Below are 19,444 nucleotides of genomic sequence, written 5' to 3'. Positions count from 1 at the left end.
TTGTGTGTGTGTGTGTTTGTGAGAGAGTATAAATTCATTGGTGCTTCAAGTCAATTAACTTTCTTTGGCTCTGATGGAAGAGCATCAACTTGATCTGTCAGATCTTTCAGGAAGGCAAGTCCTGAACAAGTTCCTGTACTAACTATTCCCATGACATACAGAAGAGCATTCCCTTGGGGGTGAAAAAGCTGAACCCTTTTTTGTGTGTGTGTGTTTTTTGTGTGTGTGTGTGTGTGAGAGAGTATAAATTCATTGGTGCTTCAAGTCAATTAACTTTCTTTGGCTCTGATGAAAGAGCATCAACTTGAAATGGGAAATAAAACCTAAAAATGCTGGAGATGGATCAGTGTGTTAGGCATCATCGCTGGAGACAGAAAACAGTGTTAATGTATCAGGTTGATGACCTTTCATCAGAACTTGAAATATTAACTCTTTCTCATGTAGCAAATTTCTTCAGATCTGCTCCAGCCTAACGGAAAGCCACAAGAAAGCCGCAGTTGTACAGGGCTCTGGTAAGACCACATCTGGAGTATTGTGTACAGTTTTGGTCTCCTACTTTGAGGAAATCCTTGTGATTGAGGCAGTGCAGCGTAGGTTCACGAGATTGATCCCTGGGAGTTTAGAAGGATGAGGGGGTATCTTATAGAAACATATAAAATTATAAAAGGACTGGACAAGCTAGATGCAGGAAAAATGGTCCCAATGTTGGGCGAGTCCAGAACCAGGGGCCACAGTTAGAATAAAGGGGAGGTCAAGACTGAGGTGAGAAGAAACGTTTTCACCCTGAGAGTTGTGAATTTATGGAATTCCCTGCCACAGAGGGCAGTGGAGGCAAAATCACTGGATGGATTTATGAGAGAGCTAGATAGAGTTCTAGGGGCTAGTGGAATCAAGGGATATTGGGAGAAGGCAGGCACGGGTTATTGATTGGGGACAATCAGCCATTATCATCATGAATGGTGGTGCTGGCTCGAAGGTTCGAATGGCCTCCTCCTGCACCTATTTTCTATGTTTCTAAGTAACTCAAACTTAAGTTACAATGCTGTCAATGTTGTTCTTCGTTTCGTGTCCATCTTGTTACAAATGTTGACCTCGCTGTCATCGTCCGTCCTGAAAAGAACGCAAGCTTACGGCGACAATCAGTGGAAGCCATCACTTGTCGCAGTAGATGATGGTGGTAGCAGAATTAGCTCAGGATACTTCCAGTTTCCAGCCCCGCAACGTGGACGCTTCTGCCATGGGGCCGTCAATGTTGTTGTACAATTGTGATGAAATGCGTTGAGAGGTTGGTTATGCTGCATATCAACTCATGCCTTTGTAAGGAAATGAACAGTAGATCAACAGGAGATGAAATCTCGTGGGCTCTCCACTCTGCACTAGACCACAATAACAACACTTACACCAGGCAGTTGTGCATCAATTATAGCTCAACGTTCAACACCATAATCCCTTTCATACTTTTAATCAAACTCTGAGAACCGTGTCTCCACTTAACCCTATGTAAATGACTCCTCATCATTGGCAGACGACAACCAGTACAAATTGGCAACTACATATCCTTCTCGATAACCATCAATGCGGGTGCACCTCAAGGCTGTGTGCTCAGTCCCCTGCAATGCTGTCTCTACATCAGAGATATCACTTTGGGGTGGCACATAGGCACAGCGGTAGAGTTGCTGCCTTACAGCGCTTGCAGCTCCGGAAACCCGGGTTCGAAGGGCCTGTTTCCACGCTGCATCTCTGAACAAAACTAAACTAAAACTACACCTATGACTGTGTTGTCAGACACAACTCTATGCCATTTTTTAATTTGCTGACAATACCACCGTTAATAGTTGATAAGTCAGAATATTTATCGTTAGGAGTGAGATTGAAAATCTTATTTAAATGTCACAGAACAATAATCTTGTTCTCAGCGACAGCAGGACTAAGGACCTGATTATTGACTTTGGGGGGAAAGCCAGGGAGCCATGAACGCGTCGTCATAGACTGGTTGGCATGGAAATAGTCAACGGCTTCAGGTTCTTGGGCATGTATGGGTATCTCTGAAGATCTGTCTTGGGCTCATTATATTGATGCAACCACAAAGAAAGCTCATCAATACCGCTACTTCCGTAGAAAATTTGGGAGATTAGGTATATCAAGAAATACTCTATCAAACTTCTACAGGTGTCCAGTAGAGAACACACTGGTTGCATCTCAGCTTGGTTCAGCAATTTGAATGCCCAAGAATGAATGAGACTACAGAGAGCGGTAGATGCTGTCCGGTCCATCATTGGTATTGACCTCCCCACTATTCTGTCACTTTCACTACACTACTGTCATTGGGAAGAAGATACAGGAGCCTGAAACCCGTAACCACCAAGTTCAAGAATTTCTTCCCAGCAATCATCAGGCTCTTCAACACAACACTAACCTCAGCAACTGTAATCTTTTATGGGTTGCGTCTGCTTGCATTATGGACTTTGGGATTTGCTCTATCATGCATACCTAGTGTTATAGATAATAATTTATCATTATTTAATTAATATACATGTATTTGTGTGCATTGCATTTATGTGCCTGTTAACATAGAAACATAGAAAATAGGTGCAGGAGTAGGACATTCGGCCCTTCGAGCCTGCACCGCCATTCAATGTGATCATGGCTGATCATCCAACTCAGTATCCTGTACCTGCCTTCTCTCCATACCCCCTGATCCCTTTAGCCACAAGGACCACATCTAACTCCCTCTTAAATATAGCCAATGAACTGGCCTCGACTACATTCTATGGCAGAGAATTCCACAGATTCACCACTCTCTGTGTGAAAAAATAAACTAATCTTGGTCCTAAAAGACTTCCCCCTTATCCTTAAACAGTGACCCCTTGTTCTGGATTTCCCCAACATTGGGAACAATCTTCTTGCATCTAGCCTGTCCAACCCCTTGAGAATTTTGTAAGTTTCTATAAGATCCCCCCTCAATCTTCTAAATTCCAGCGAGTACAAGCCAAGTCTATCCAGTCTTTCTTCATATGAAAGTCCTGACATCCCAGGAATCAGTCTGGTGAACCTTCTCTGTACTCCCTCTATGGCAAGAATGTCTTTCCTCAGATTAGGAGACCAAAACTGTACGCAATACTCCAGGTGTGGTCTCACCAAGGCCCTGTACAACTGCAGTAGAATCTCCCTGCTCCTATACTAAAATCCTTTTGCGATGAATGCTAACATACCATTCGCTTTCTTCACTGCCTGCTGCACCTGCATGCCTACTTTCAATGACTGGTGTACCATGACACCCAGGTCTCGTTGCATCTCCCCTTTTCCTAATCGGCCGCCATTCAGATAATAGTCTACTTTCCTGTTCTTGCCACCAAAGTTGATGACCTCACATGTATCCACATTATACTGCATCTGCCATGCATTTGCCCACTCACCCAGCCTATCCAAGTCACCTTGCAGCCTCCTAGCATCCTCCTCACAACTAACACTGCCCCCCAGCTTCGTGTCATCCGCAAACATGGAGATGTTGCATTCAATTCCCTCGTCCAAATCATTAATATTTAATATATAGCAAGTAAGAAAATTATTGTTCCATCATTTTTACATATGACAATCAAACACTCTTGACTCTGTTGCCGTCAGTTCAGACCCAGAAATATAACTTAATATTGGACATAGTAAGATCGAGAGCAACTTTCTGACAGAATATTTTAATTGCTCACAAGCCTAAATAGTGCCAGGTGTGAAGAGTTATTGTTGTTGTCTTTGACTCATTGATGGAATGTAGCTTGTTTTGTTTGAAGTTCCCTGTCTCTTCCATGTTAATTAAAAGCTCTACATCAGATGGGAATCCTGAAGCAAATTGTAAAATAAAATGTTCCAATGCATTTCTGCCAAGAATTATAACTACATAATAACAAGAATAACAAAACAGCAATGTTTCTGGAAACTATTTCCAATACTTCTCAGCATAAGCTACATATATGACCTGGATCTCTTTATGGTGTATAGCTGGTCATTTTTTCCATCCACTGCACAAGATTCAGATTTTCCAGTCTGGATAAACTATCTCTGCAGATTTTTTACATTATGTTATTGAATAGTTTAATTTAGATTGCACAGTAACCTATTTTGAGGTCCAGCTGGAATATTGTTCAATTTTGTAGCTATGCATAGTTCTTCAGTGCTCTCATAACTATAAATGCTTCCATTACTTCATTGGGACTAGTTTAATCTAAGTGCACCATTTCCAAGTATTTGAAGTAGTCCAAAAAATAACCGCAAACTTTAGTATCAATCCATTTAGTACCTAATCTCAGTTATTCTAAGCGGGAAGACTCCCAATAAAAGATTGCTTCATTTCCCAATGTGAAAGACAACATCAGAGGAGCCAAATATATGCAAAGGGAGACAAAAATGCTGGAGAAAATCAGCGGGTGAGGCAGCATCTATGGAGTGAAGGAATAGGCAACGTTTCGGGTCGAGACCCTTCATCAGACTGATGTCGGGGGGGGCGTGATAAAGAAAGGAGGCGGCGGAGACAGTAGGCTTGTGGGTGAGCTGAGAAGGGAAGGGGAAGGAGGGCAAAAGCAAGGACTACTGAAATTGGAGAAGTCAATGTTCATACCGCTGGGGTGTAAACTGCCCAAGTGAAAATGAGGTGCTGTTCCTCCAATTTACGCTGGGCCTCACTTTGGCCATGGAGGAGGCCCAGGAAAGAAAGGTTGGGGTTGGAATGGGTGGGGGAGTTGAAGTGCTGAGCCACCGGGTGATCAGGTTGGTTATTGCGAACTGAGCAGAGGTGTTGGGCGAAGCGATCGCCAAGCCTGCGCTTGGTCTCACCGATGCTCACAAACAGGAAAGCAGTCTATTATCTAAATGGTGGCCGATTAGGAAAAGGGGAGATGCAGCGAGACCTGGGTGTCATGGTACACCAGTCATTGAAAGTAGGCATGCAGGTGCAGCAGGCAGTGAAGAAAGCGAATGGTATGTTAGCTTTCATAGAAAAAAGGATTTGAGTATAGGAGCAGGGAGGTTCTACTGCAGTTGTACAGGGTCTTGGTGAGACCACACCTGGAGTATTGTGTACAGTTTTGGTCTCCAAATCTGAGGAAGGACATTATTGCCATAGAGGGAGTGCAGAGAAGGTTCACCAGACTGATTCCTGGGATGTCAGGACTGTCTTATGAAGAAAGACTGGATAGACTTGGTTTATACTCTCTAGAATTTAGGAGATTGAGAGGGGATCTTATAGGAACTTACAAATTCTTAAGGGGTTTGGACAGGCTAGATGCAGGAAGATTGTTCCCGATGTTGGGGAAGTCCAGGACAAGGGGTCACAGCTTAAGGATAAGGGGGAAATCCTTTAAAACCGAGATGAGAAAAACTTTTTTCACACAGAGTGGTGAATCTCTGGAACTCTCTGCCACAGAGGGTAGTTGAGGCCAGTTCATTGGCTATATTTAAGAAGGAGTTAGATGTGGCCCTTGTGGCTAAGGGGATCAGAGGATATGGAGAGAAGGCAGGTACGGGATACTGAGTTGGATGATCAGCCATGATCATATTGAATGGCGGTGCAGGCTCGAAGGGCCGAATGGCCTACTCCTGCACCTAATTTCTATGTTTCTATGTTTCTATGATGTAGAGAAGTTGACACCTGGAACAGCGGATGCAGTAGATGAGGTTGGAGGAGGTGCAGGTGAACCTCTGCCTCACCTGGAAAGACTGCTTGGGTCCTTGGATGGAATCGAGGGGGAAAGTAAAGCGACAAGTGTAACATTTCTTGCAGTTGCAAGGGAAAGTACCAGGGGAGGGAGTGGTTTGGGTGGGAAGGGACAAATTGACCAGGGAGTTACGGAGGGAATGGTCTCTGTGGAAAGAGGAGATGGGAAGATGTGGCCAGTGGTGGGATCCCGTTGGATATATGCGGTCCCTTTTCTGATTACCAGCTATGGAGATAGTTTGGAAAAGACTTTCAACAAATTCTATTGAGAAAGAGAAACCACTGATGAGGCTTATAGAAGAAGAATCAATGGTGCAAATAATGATTGCAAAATAATTTCTAGTTTTAATCTGTTAGCTGCTTCAATTTTTCATTTTGAAGGAATTAGATTGAGAAATTCACAATTCAGTACAAGGATTTAGGAACATACTGGAGCTTAAGAAAGCATATTTTAAGACGCGTTGTCTTGCATTTAACCATATAACCATATAACAATTACAGCACGGAAACAGGCCATCTCGGCCCTACAAGTCCGTGCCGAACAATTTTTTTCCCTTAGTCCCACCTGCCTGCACTCATACCATAACCCTCCATTCCCTTCTCATCCATATGCCTATCCAATTTATTCTTAAATGATACCAACGAACCTGCCGCCACCACTTCCCCTGGAAGCTCATTCCACACCGCTACCACTCTCTGAGTAAAGAAGTTCCCCCTCATGTTACCCCTAAACTTCTGTCCTTAATTCTGAAGTCATGTCCTCTTGTTTGAATCTTCCCTATTCTCAAAGGGAAAAGCTTGATCACATCAACTCTGTCTATCCCTCTCATCATTTTAAAGACCTCTATCAAGTCCCCCCCTTAACCTTCTGCGCTCCAGAGAATAAAGACCTAACTTATTCAACCTATCTCTGTAACTTAGTTGTTGAAACCCAGGCAACATTCTAGTAAATCTCCTCTGTACTCTCTCTATTTTGTTGACATCCTTCCTATAATTGGGCGACCAAAATTGTACACCATACTCCAGAATTGGTCTCACCAATGCCTTGTACAATTTTAACATTACATCCCAGCTTCTATACTCAACTTTCCCTATTTCATTGAGGCTAGGAGATTAGGGCTCTGGGAAGATAAAATATTTAAAGGATTAAGTATTAAAAAAAGGTATTTCCTCTGATTGGGCAAACTAGAATAAGGAGACATTGTCTAAAATTATAGATAGGCCATTAGGGAACAGAAATTGAAGAGTTTTTGCACTCAAAGAATAGTAATAGTTTTTAACTGAAATGCAAAATCCCATGGAAGCTAGGAAATTAGAGCATTCAAAAAAAAAAAAAGGGTTTTTATTATCTAGAACAAAGGTTCCCAACCTGGGGTAAATTTGTTGATTCTGGATTTATATATATTTTTTCTCATTGACTGACTGTGTTTGGTTCTGGTATACCGGTATCTGTTCATCATTAGTTGTTCATAATTAAGTGAAATAACATTGTTATGTAAGTTGTCCGAGGTAAACGGGGCAAAAAAGGTTGGGAACCCTTGAACTAGAACATTCAGAGGTATGGGTCAAACAGGGGATAGTGGAATTGACCAGATGTGATTTAATTGAATAATGGAAAAGATCTGAGAGGTTGAATGGCCTAATGTTGTTCCTAATATTTCCATTCAGTACCCATCAAGGTAATTGTATGAATTAGGTAGTAAGTTTTTCCTATGACAAATGCGTAACAAATTCATGATGAAATGCAATATGACTGATTGCATTAGAGTGTAATAGACTTTAGAGATACAGCGCGGAAAGAGACCCTTTGGCCCATCAAGGCCGTGCTGACCAGCGATCAGCCCATACTCTAACACTATCCTACACACGAGGGACAATTTACAATTTTACCACAGCCAATTAACCTACAAACCTATACGTTTTTAGAGTGTGGGAGGAAACAGGAGCACCCAGAGAAAACCCACGCTTTCACAGGGAATACATACAATCAAAAACTAGAGGGCACTTGTTTAAGGTGAGTGAGGCAAGATTTAACAGGAACCTGAGAGGCAACTTTTTCACTCATTGGGTGGTGGGTACATGGAACAAGCTGGCAAAGGAGGTAGTTGAGGCAAGTACCATAATAATAACATTTAAAAGACACATGGACCGGTATATAGATAGGAACATTTTAGATTGATATGGGCCACAAGCAGACAAATGGGACTAGCTTAGATGGGGTATCTTGGTCAGTTGGGCAAATGGGCCTGTCTCCATGCTGTATGACTCTATACGTCTATAACAATAGAAACACTTAAATATTATAGTGCAACAGGTGACAACTTTTCTGAGGTTAACCAATTGGAAGCTTTGATGTACATCTTGATAGTAAATACCAGAACTATTCCCAATTCGAGAGCAGATTTCCGTTGCTTTGGTGTCAAATATCTCCACATTTTTTAAATTATCTGTTCATCATTAGTTGTTCATAAATAAGTGAAATAACATTGTTATGTGCTGACCGGCGCTGGTCAGGCTGCATTTGGAGTACTGTGAGCACATTTGGGCATTTGAGAAAGGACGTGCTGGCTCTGGAGAGGGTCCAGAGGAGGTTTACAAGAATGATTCCAGGAATGAGTAGGTTAGCATAGGATGAGCGTTTGACAGCACTAGGCCTCCACTCGTTGGAATTTAGAAGGTTGAGGGGAACCTCATTGAAACTTACAGAATAATGAAAGGCATAGATAGAGTGGATGTGGAAAGGATATTTCCACTGGTAGGAGAGTCTAGTACCAGAGGTCATAGCCTCAAAATTAAAGGGTGCTATTTTAGAAAGGAGGTGAGAAGGAACTTCTTTAGTCAGAGGGTAGTTAATCTGTGGAACTCATTGCCACAGAGGGCTGTGGAGGCCACGTCAGTGGATATTTTTAAGGCAGATAAACAGATTCTTGATTAGAACGGGTGTCAAGGGGTATGGGGAGAAGGCAGGAAAATAGGATTAGGCGGCAGAGATCAGCCATGATTGAATGGCGGAGTGGACTAGATGGCCTGAATGGCCCAATTCTACTCCTATAACTTGTGAATTTGTAAATTGGCATTACTAGATTAGATAGAGCTGCCTTATTGCTACAACAAATGATCCAGTGGGCATAAACAGGAAGCGAATGGCCATCGGTTTTAAAGGGACAGTCTTCTTTAACACGATTCAGACATTGTGCTGCTATAGAGATAAGCCAGAGTCATTACCTGGGAAAGAATGTTTTTGTGTGCAACATTTTTCAGCATCATTTTATTAATTCCAACAAAGGAAAACATTTTTATAGAGGGAGTACAGAGAAGGTTCACCAGACGGATTCCTGGGATGTCAGGACTTTCATATGAAGAAAGACTGGATAGACTCGGCTTGTACTCGCTAGAATTTAGAAGATTGAGGGGGGATCTTATAGAAACTTACAAAATTCTTAAGGGGTTGGACAGGCTAGATGCAGGAAGATTGTTCCCTATGTTGGGGAAGTCCAGAACAAGGGGTCACAGTTTAAGGATAAAGGGGAAATCTTTTAGGACCGAGATGAGGAAAACATTTTTCACACAGAGAGTGGTGAATCTCTGGAATTCTCCGCCACAGAAGGTAGTTGAGGCCAGTTCATTGGCTATATTTAAGAGGGAGTTAGATGTGGCCCTTGTGGCTAAAGGGATCAGGGGGTATGGAGAGAAGGCAGGTAAGGATACTGAGTTGGATGATCAGCCATGATCATATTGAATGGCGGTGCAGGCTCGAAGGGCCGAATGGCCTACTCCTGCACCTATTTTCTATGTTTCTATGTTAATGCCTCATGGGCTTAAATCGCCTTCCACTATCAATAAAAAAGTGAAGCAGCAGACTTTTTAAAATATCTGAGAATGAACCACTGTATTTTGAAATTTTTTGACTACAGTGAAAGGAACTCCTGAATACACTTGGTCTTGCATAATTTCTGGCAGATTATATTGTGTAGAATCCAAAGAGGCCAGCTGAGAGGAAATAACTTTGAAATCTGATTATTAGCATACCACGAATGATAAATGGGAATCATTCTCCCAGTTGAGATAAACTGGCATCGTAACAACAGAATCCAAGGACACCAACTCTGCTGTTCCAAACTTTGAAATGTAACTGCCCCACCCCCAAACAAACCATTCAGAAAAACAAGCATGTAACTGTAGTTTCACAAGGGATAATGGGTGGCTCAAGTGCTGAATAATTAGTTATGCTTTCACACTTCATTACGCGGGGTTTGTGCAGGTGCACAAAGTGGTACAATGTTTTGTGTTCAGAGCTTTACATAAAGACTGTTTGTGAAACTCATTTATTGCAGGTTTACAGCTGATTTTGCACAAAGTTCTCAGTGTGAGTTTGTACCATAGAGTCGGGTTGTAAATCAAATTATGGATGCTTTTGGTGTTAAAATGGGAATGTGAGGAAAATGCTGTCTGGATAGAGTAATGTTTTGAGAATGAGATAGCACTTAAACTGTGGCTTTGTGTACGTCTCCCACACAGGTGCTGAGGGGCTTCTCAGAGTAAATTGTGCTCTTCAGTTAAGGCATAGGGTAGCAAAACTGTGGAAGTTGATACTGGAAACCAATTTGCAATATCCTTACATAAGTTGGTATTCTCTTCACGTGCTTGCAGCTTACCCAGGTTTGGACTTGCGAACAAAAATTATCAGCAAAATATTTTTTCCCGTGATGGAAATTGTTTTCTGTGTTCCTAAACTGGAAGGAGACTTGCATTTGGCTTGAGCCTTGCAGTAAGGCTACAAAAACCTATTGTGATTTCTGCTTTAGCCAGGGCCGGATTTACCTATAAGCTAGACAAGCTTAAACTTAGGGCCTCGAGGTCTAGGGGGGCCTCCGGCCAAGGCAGGACACCAACCGTTCAACTCTGGGCAGGCCCCCCTCTCTATCTCTCTCTCTCTCCATCTCCCCCCGCTATCCGTGTCCGGGCCACCGGGTTCCGCTCGCTCCTCACCCGCCGGCACGGCAGGCCGCCTTGCACATGCGCATTGCTGCGGCCTGCACGTCCTCTCCCCTGCACATGCGCACAACCACGGCCAGCACATCATCGGCCGCCCTGCGCATGCGCACTGCAACGGCAACTGGTCGGCGCTGGGCACTTTCTCCCTCGCTTTGAATTGTGGGAGATTTGGCCGCCATGGCTGTCCGGTCGCTGCCTCGCCGCCAACGCTGAAAACCAACGCGGAGGGGGCCTCACAAGTGGAACAGCTTAGGGCCTCTCTTCATCTAAATCCGGCCCTGGCTTTAGCACTCTCACACCTCTGCCATCCAGGTAGGTAGAGTAACTAGAATCAAAATAAAATTTTATTGGCCAAGTATGTAAACAATAGGTGTAGGAGTAGGCCATTCGGCCCTTCGATTAAGCACCGCCATTCAATGTGATCATGGCTGATCATTCACAATCAGTACCCCGTTCCTGCCTTCTCCCCATATCCCCTGACTCCGCTATCTTTAAGAGCCCTATCTAGCTCTCTTTTGAAAGTATCCAGAGAACCGGCCTCCACCGCCCTCTGAGGCAGAGAATTTCACAGACTCACAACTGTGTGAAAAAGTGTTTCCTCGTCTCCGTTCTAAATGGCTTACCCCTTATTCTTAAACTGTGGCCCCTGGTTCTGGACTTCCCCAACATCTGGAACATGTTTCCTGCCTCTAGTGTGTCCAAACCCTTAATAATCTTACATGTTTCGATAAGATGCCCTCTCATCCTAAATTCCAGAGTATACAAGCCCAGCCGCTCCATTCTCTCAGCATATGACAGTCCTGCCATCCCGGGAATTTACCTTGTGAACCTATGCTGCACTCCCTCAATAGCAAGAATGTCCTTCCTCAAATTTGGAGACCAAAACTGCACACAATACTCCAGATGTGGTCTCACTAGGGCCCTGTACAACTGCAGAAGGATCTCTTTGCTCCTATACTCAACTCCTCTTGTTATGAAGGCCAACATGCCATTCGCTTTCTTCACTGCCTGCTGTACCTGCATGCTTACTGCATACATGCAAGGAATTTGACTTGGTGCTTTGCTCGCACATGGTGAAAACCACAATATACAGCAGACAATTAAAAATAAAACATTTAAACATGTGAAAATAAAATACCAGAGTAAAAAGAGGCGACAGACCTTTGGTTGTTGGAAGAAGTTGTTTTTATGTCTGGCTGTCGATAGACCGGAGTCGCCTCCCAGAGGGAAGTACAAAAAAATTTTGGCCAGGGTGAGAGGGGTCAGGGATGATCTTACCTGCTCGCTTCCTGGCCCTTGCAGTGTACAGCTCGTCAATGGGGAGAAGGTTGCAGCCAATAACTTTCACGGCTGATCGAACGATGCTCTGCAACCTTCGGATGTCATGCTTGGTGGCTGAGCCAAATCAGACTATGATGGAGAAGGTGAGGACAGACTCTATGATGGTAGTGTAAAACTGGACAACCATTGCCTGTGGCAGGTTGTGTTTTCTCAGCTGCCGCAGGAAGTACATCCTCTGTGCAGTCGATGGTGGCCTCCCATTTAAGGTCCCTGGAGATGATGGTTCCGAAGAACTTAAATTACTCCACAGATGTGACTGTGGTGTTGTTGATGATGAGTGGGGGGAGGGGAGGGGTAGCTCTCCTAAAGTCCACAATCAATTCCACTGTCTTAAGAACATTGAGCTCAAGGCTGTTGCAATGGCACCAGGACACCAGCTGTGTCACTTCCTGTCTGTAGGCAGATTCCTCCCCAACCTGGATCAGTCCAATCAGGGTTGTGTCGTCCGCAAACTTGAGAAGCTTGACAGAGGGTCTGTGGAGGTGCAGTCGTCGGTGTAGAGAGAGTAAAGGAGAGGGGAGAGAACGCAGCCCTGCGGTGCTCCTATGCTGAGGGTCAGCGTGTCCGAGATGTACTTTCCCAGCCGAGCACAACTAGCACATCGAAACAGCACCACCTTAAAGTTCACCATTCTGCCTTGAAAATATTTGTCAATCCTTTCTTGTCACTGGGCCAAAATTTTGGAAATCCCAACCTAATAACATTTCAAGCACGGCCTCCTCACAAGGACTGCAATGCTTTTTGAAGTACTGCTCCAAACCAAGGGCAATTAGGAATGGGAAATAAGTGTATAATTATAGTTTTGTTTATTCTCATGTGCAGCGAGTTGCAGTGAAAAGCTTTCTGTTGCATGCTATCCAGTCAGCGGAAAGAGAAAACATGATTAAGATCGAGAAATTTACAGTGTATAGGTACAAGGGAATAACATTTCATGCGAGTTAAAGCCAATAAGTGCTGCCAGTAAGCAAGTAAAGTGCTGCATTTATGTGAATGTGTAAACAAAATAATATTGAGACATACTTTAGAACTATTATCATTTCACAAAAATGTCTTTGAATTAACTGATCTGCCCTTTTATGAAGCTGGATGTTTAAGTCTTATGGGCCCGTCCCACTTACGCAACATTTTCGGCGACTGCCGGCACCTGTCATAGGTCGTTGCAGGTCGCCGAAAATCTTCAACATGTTGAAAATTCAGCGGCGACTAGAACAAGGTACGATTTTTTGGGCGACTACTCACGACCATACAGGCTTCACCCCGCGACATGTCGCCGGGGGTGTCGCCTGTATGGTCGTGAGTACCTCCTCAGTCGCCCAAAGAGTCGTAGCGTCTTTCTCTACTTCCATCCCTCCTCTCTACCCCCTCCCCCTCCACCCCCTCTCTACCCCCTCCCCCTCCCTCTCCTTCTCTACCCCCATCACCCCCCCCCTCTCTACCCCCCCCCCCCCCCCCCCCGCACCCTCTCTACCACCCCTCCCTCTCTACCCCCCCCCCCCCTCTGCTCCCTCTCTAGGGATTGGAGGGAGGGTGAAGAGGAGGAGGACGGAGTGCTGGGGATGAGGGGGAAATGAGCCGTGCCTGTGCATTTAGGGGCTATGCGTGAGTGGTGCAATATTGCATTGGGGGAACGGGTGAGTGGTGGAATCTTGCATTGGGGGAGCAGATCCAACGGGTCTGCATTGGTCTAGTATGCTGTAATAATGCAAACCATACAAACTCTGTCTTTAAATTTTTTTTTTTTTTTTTTTTTTTTACCTGTTATCCGGTATCTAGTCTTTCCCTTATTTTCAGCTTTCTGTTTCTTTGCCAGGAATGCATTCCTCAACCTTGGCTGACTGACCTATTCCTCTTGGATTCCATCCCAATCTGGATACTGCTGTATTAATAACTTTTGTCTTTTGTCATTCTGCTTGCTTCAGTTTAGGTTTAGGTTTACATTATTATTGTCATTGTACTGAAGTACAGTGGAAAGGTTTGTCTTGTATACTGTCCAAAAAGATCAGATATAACATACATAAATACAATAATTAGTCATAGTCACACAGCACAGAAACAGGCCTTTTGCTCCAACTTGCCCATGCCAACTAAGATGCTCCATCTACGCTAGTCCCACCAGCCCTTAGTTGACCCACATCCCTCTAAAACTTTCTTATTGGTGTACCTGTCCAAATGTATTTTACATGTTGTTATAGTACCTGCGCCAACTATCTCCACTGGCAGCTCATTCCATACACCCACCGTCCTCTGTGTGGAAAAGTTACACCTCATGTTCATATTGAATCTTTCACCTCTCACCTTGAAACTTATGTCCTTTGGTTCTTGATTCCCTAAAATCCTGGCTAACCCAACCTCTCCTCATAGCTCAGGATCTCAGTCCTGGCAACATCCTTGTAAATCTTCTCTGCACTCTTACCCGCTTAACAACATTCTTCGTACAGCAGGGTGACCAAAACTAAACATAATAGAAACATAGAAAATAGGTGCAGGAGTAGGTCATTCCGCCCTTTGAGCCATTCAATACGATCATGGCTGATCATCCAAAATCAGTACCCCCGTTCTGGCTTTTTCCCCATATCCCTTGATTCCTTTAGCCCTAAGAGCTAAATCTAAACCCTCTCTTGAAAACATCCAATGAATTGGCCTCCACTGCCTTCTGTGGCAGAGAATTCCACAGATTCACAATGTCAAAATGTTTTTCTTCATCTCAGTCCTAAATGGCCTGCCCATGTTCTTAAATTGTGACCTCTGGTTCTGGACGCCCAACATCGGGAACATTTTCCAGCATATACCCTGTCATAGAAACATAGAAACATAGAAAATAGGTGCAGGAGTAGGCCATTCGGCCCTTCGAGCCTGCACCACCATTCAATATGATCATGGCTGATCATCCAACTCAGTATCCTGTACCTGCCTTCTCTCCATACCCCCTGATCCCTTTAGCCACAAGGGCCACATTTATTTTTATTTTTTTATTAACCTTTATTTAACCAGGATAAGTCTCATTGAGATTAAAAATCTCTTTTACAAGAGAGTCCTGGCCAAGACAGGCAGCAGCACAGTTCCACAGTTACAGACAATAATTTTTTTTAAAAACAACAGAGAACATATAAATAGAGTCACATCTAACTCCCTCTTAAATATAGCCAATGAAACTGGCCTCAACTACCTTCTGCGGCAGAGAATTCCAGAGATTCACCACTCTCTGTGTGAAAAAGGTTTTCCTCATCTTGGTCCTAACGATTTCCCCCTTATCCTTAATCTGTGACTCCTTGTTCTGGACTTCCCCAACATTGGGAACAATCATTTGTGAATTTTATATGTTTCTGTAAGCTCTCAGCTTTCTAAATTCCAGCAAATCCAAGCCCAGTCAACCCATTCTTTCATCATATGTCAGTCTCACCAATCTGGGAATTAACCTGGTGAACCTACGCTGCACTCCCTCAATAGCAATAATGTCCTTCCTCAAATTAGGAGACCAAATTTGCACACAATCCTCCTGGTGCGGTCTCACCAGGGCCCTGTACAACTGCAGTGGGATCTCCTTGCTCCTAAACTCAAATCCTCTCGCCATGAAGGCCAACATGCCATTGGCTTTCTTCATTGCCTGCATAAACCTGCATGCTTACTTTCAGTAGGTACACAAAATGCTGGAGAAACTCAGCGGTGCAGCAGCATCTATGGAGCGAAGGAAATAGGTGACGTTTCGGGCCGAAACCCTTCTTCAGACTGATAGGGGTGTGGGAGGGAGAAGAAGGAAAAAAGGGGAGGAGGAGGAGCCGAGGGCGGGGGGATGGAGAGGAGACAGCTCGAGGGTTAAGGAAGGGGAGGAGACAGCAAGGGCTAGCAAAATTGGGAGAATTCATGTTCATGCCCTACGGACGCAAGGCTACCCAGACGAATATGAGGTGCTGTTCCTCCAATTTCCGATGTTGCTCACTCTGGCAATGGAGGAGACCCAGGACAGAGAGGTCGGATTGGGAATGGGAGGGGGAGTTGAAGTGCTGAGCCACCGGGAGTTCAGGTAGGTTATTGCGGACTGAGCGAGGTGTTCGGCGAAACGATCGCCCAACCTCCGCTTGGTCTCACCCGATGTAAATCAGCTGACATCTAGAGCAGCGGAAGCAGTAGATGAGGTTGGAGGAGATACAGGTGAACCTTTGTCGCACCTTGGAACGACTGCTGGGTCCTTGAATGGAGTCGAGGGGGGAGGTGAAGGGACAGGTGTTGCATTTCTTGCGGTTGCAACGGAAAGTGCCCGGGGAGGGGGTGGTACGGGAGGGAAGGGAAGAATTGACAAGGGAGTTGCGGAGGGAGCGGTCTTTGCGGAAGGCAGACATGGGGGGAGATGGGAAGATGTGGCGAGTGGTGGGGTCACGTTGGAGGTGGCGAAAATGGCGGAGGATGATTTGTTGTATTTGCCGGCTGGTGGGGTGAAAGGTGAGGACTAGGGGGACTCTGCCCATGTTGCGAGTGCGGGGATGGGGAGAGAGAGCAGTGTTGCGGGGTATGGAAGAGACCCTGGTGCGAGTCTCATCTATGGTGGAGGAGGGGAATCCCCGTTCCCTGAAGAGCGAGGACATTTCCGATGCCCTGGCTTACTTTCAGTGACTGATGTATAAGCACACCCAGGTCTCAATGCATCTCCCCTTCTCCTAATCTGAAACCATTCATATAATAATCTGCCTTCCTGTTCTTGTCACCAAAGTAGATAACCTCACATTTATCCACATTATACTGCATCTGCCATGCCTCTGCCCACTCACCAACTATCCAAGTCTGAAGAAGGGTTTCGGCCCGAAACGTCGCCTATTTCCTTCGCTCCATAGATGCTGCTGCACCCGCTGAGTTCCTCCAGCAATTTTGTGTACCTATCCAAGTCACCCTGCAGCCTCAAAGCAACCTCCTTGCAGCTCACACTGCCATCCGCAAACTTAGAGATGTTACATTTAATTCCTTCGTCTAAATCATTAATATATATTGTAAACAACTGGGGTCCCCAGCACAGAGCCTTGCGGCACCCCACTAGTCACTGTCTGCCATTCTGAAATGACCCGTTAATTCCTACTCTTTGCTTCCTGTCTGCCAACCAGTCCTCTATCCATGCCAATACCATGTGCTCTAATTTTGCGCACTAATCTCTTGTGTGGGACCTTGTCAAAGGCTTTGTGAAAGTCCAGATACACCACATTCACTGACTCTCCCTTATCCATTTTACTTGTTACATCCTCAAAAAGTCCCAAAAGATTAGTCAAGCATGATTTCCCCTTCATAAATCCATGCTGACTTTGACCGATCCCGTCACTGCTTTCCAAATGCGCTGCTATAACATATTTAATAATTGACTCCAGCATCTTCCCCACACCTGATGTACGGCTAACTGGTCTATAATTCCCAGTTTTCCCTCTCTCTCCTTTCTTAATAAGTGGAGTTGGCTACCCTCCAGTCCACAGGAACTGATACAGAACATTGCAAAATGATCACCAATGCATCCACGATTTCTAGGGCCACCTCCTTGAATACTCTGGGATGCAGACCATCAGGTCCCGGGGATTTATATACCTTATGTCCCAACAGTTTACCTAACATCATTTCTGACAAACGTGGATTATTTTCAGTTTCTCCCTCCCACTAGATCCTCGGTCCCCAAGTATTACCGGGAGATTGTTTGTGTCTTCCTTAATGAAGCCAGAACCAAAGTACTTGTTTAACTGTTCCGCCATTTCCTTGTTACCAATTTCCTTGTTTCCCATTATAAATTCACCTGTCCCACTTAGGCTTTTTTAGGTGACTACAGGCGACTAGGCTGTCGCCACATAGTCGCCGGGGTGTCACCTGTATGGTTGTGAGTAGTCTTCTCTGTCGCCCAAAGAGTCGTAGCATCTTTCCTGGCCGCTGCTGGATTTTCAACATGGGTTGATGCCAATGAGTGTAGCTAGACTTCTCCTGACCTAGGTGCTTTTTGTAGGTTGTCGCCAGGTGATGGAGGTTGTCACCGGTGCTGACTTCAGTGAATTCTATTGGCGACTACCTACGTCAACCGGCAACGGGTACCGGCGACTGAATTATCTTCAGTTGTCGCCGACAGGGTCGTAGCTTGTCGTGGTTGGACGTAGGTGACTTTGGTTGTCGTAGGTTGTTGCCTGTGTGGTCATAGGTTGCCGTAGGTATGGTCGTAGGTTGACGTCTTAAGTCATGACGATTGGGTCGCCGGTTGTCGGTAGCTTGCCATAGCTAGACGTCAACTAGGTGGTAGGTTGGTGGGGCGGCAGATGGCACAATGGGCTAAGTGTTCGGCTGGCGACCGGAAGGTAGCCGGTTCGAATCCCGCTTGGAGTGCATACTGTCGTTGTGTCCTTGGGCAAGACACTTCACCCACCTTTGCCTGTGTGTGAATGTGTGTGAGTGATTGGTGGTGGTCGGAGGGGCCGTAGGCGCAGATTGCAGCCACGCTTCCGTCAGTCTGCCCCAGGGCAGCTGTGGCTACAGAAGTAGCTTACCACCACCGAGTGTGACTGAGGAGTGAATGAATAATGCGATGTAAAGCGCCTTGAGTATCAGAAAGGCGCTATATAAATCCCATCCATTATTATTATTATTGAGGTTGTCTTCGACATTGTTGTGGGCAGTCCAGTCGCTGATTTTTCAGCGAACTGCTACGACTATGACAGTCGCCTAAATAATCGCCTAAGTGTGACAGGCCTATAAGGGACCTACAGTCATCATCACTAATCTTATTTTGAAAATATTTTGCTTGCGTGCTATCCAGTCAGCGGAAAGACAATACATGATTACAATCAAGCCATTTACCTATGCTGCTGGCCTTGCCGAGGCAGCATGGTATAAATTGAGTCAATGCAAAGGAGATGGACACAAGCTGGAGTAACTCAGTGGGTCAGACAGCAATCTCCAGAGATCTTCACTCTCACCAACACTGCAGTCTATTTTCGGTTTAAACCAGCATCTGCAGTTCTTTTCTACTCAATTGAAAGGAGGTTGGTTTGTGTGATGGTCTGGGCTGCATCCACAATTTGCCTGCAATTTCTTGCCGTCTTGGATGGAGCGGTTCCCAAACCAAGCTGTGATGCATCCCCGATAAAATGCTTTCTAAGGCGCATCTGTAGATGTTGGTGGAGAGGTTGGGAACATGCCGAACTTCCTCGGCCTTCTAAGCAAGTAGCTGTTGGTGTGCTTTCTTTGACATTGCTTCAATATGGGTGGTCTAGGCGAAGTTGCTATTGATATATACTTGCCTACTCACCTACGTGTTAACCTTTTGTGATTCTTGTATAAAAACACCAGAGCTTTCTAAACACAAACAATAATATAACCTTTACACATGTTAAGTACCCAATGTTCTTTAAGTGACTGCTATGTAAATTGGAGATTCTGTAGCCGAGGACATTT

The 19,444-nt window shown here is 44.9% G+C and overlaps 1 protein-coding gene across 4 annotated transcripts in view; it reads left to right on the top strand.

Moving 5' to 3' along the window:
- Positions 1-19,444, top strand: part of pdzd2 (PDZ domain containing 2) — a 376,364-nt gene that overhangs the window by 282,457 nt on the left and 74,463 nt on the right. The gene's annotated exons all lie outside the window — the stretch shown is intronic.

Source organism: Amblyraja radiata, chromosome 1, assembly GCF_010909765.2.
Source record: "Amblyraja radiata isolate CabotCenter1 chromosome 1, sAmbRad1.1.pri, whole genome shotgun sequence".
NCBI lineage: Eukaryota > Metazoa > Chordata > Chondrichthyes > Rajiformes > Rajidae > Amblyraja > Amblyraja radiata.
Note: the sequence above shows the minus strand (reverse complement) of the source record. Positions and strands in the feature narration are given on the sequence as shown.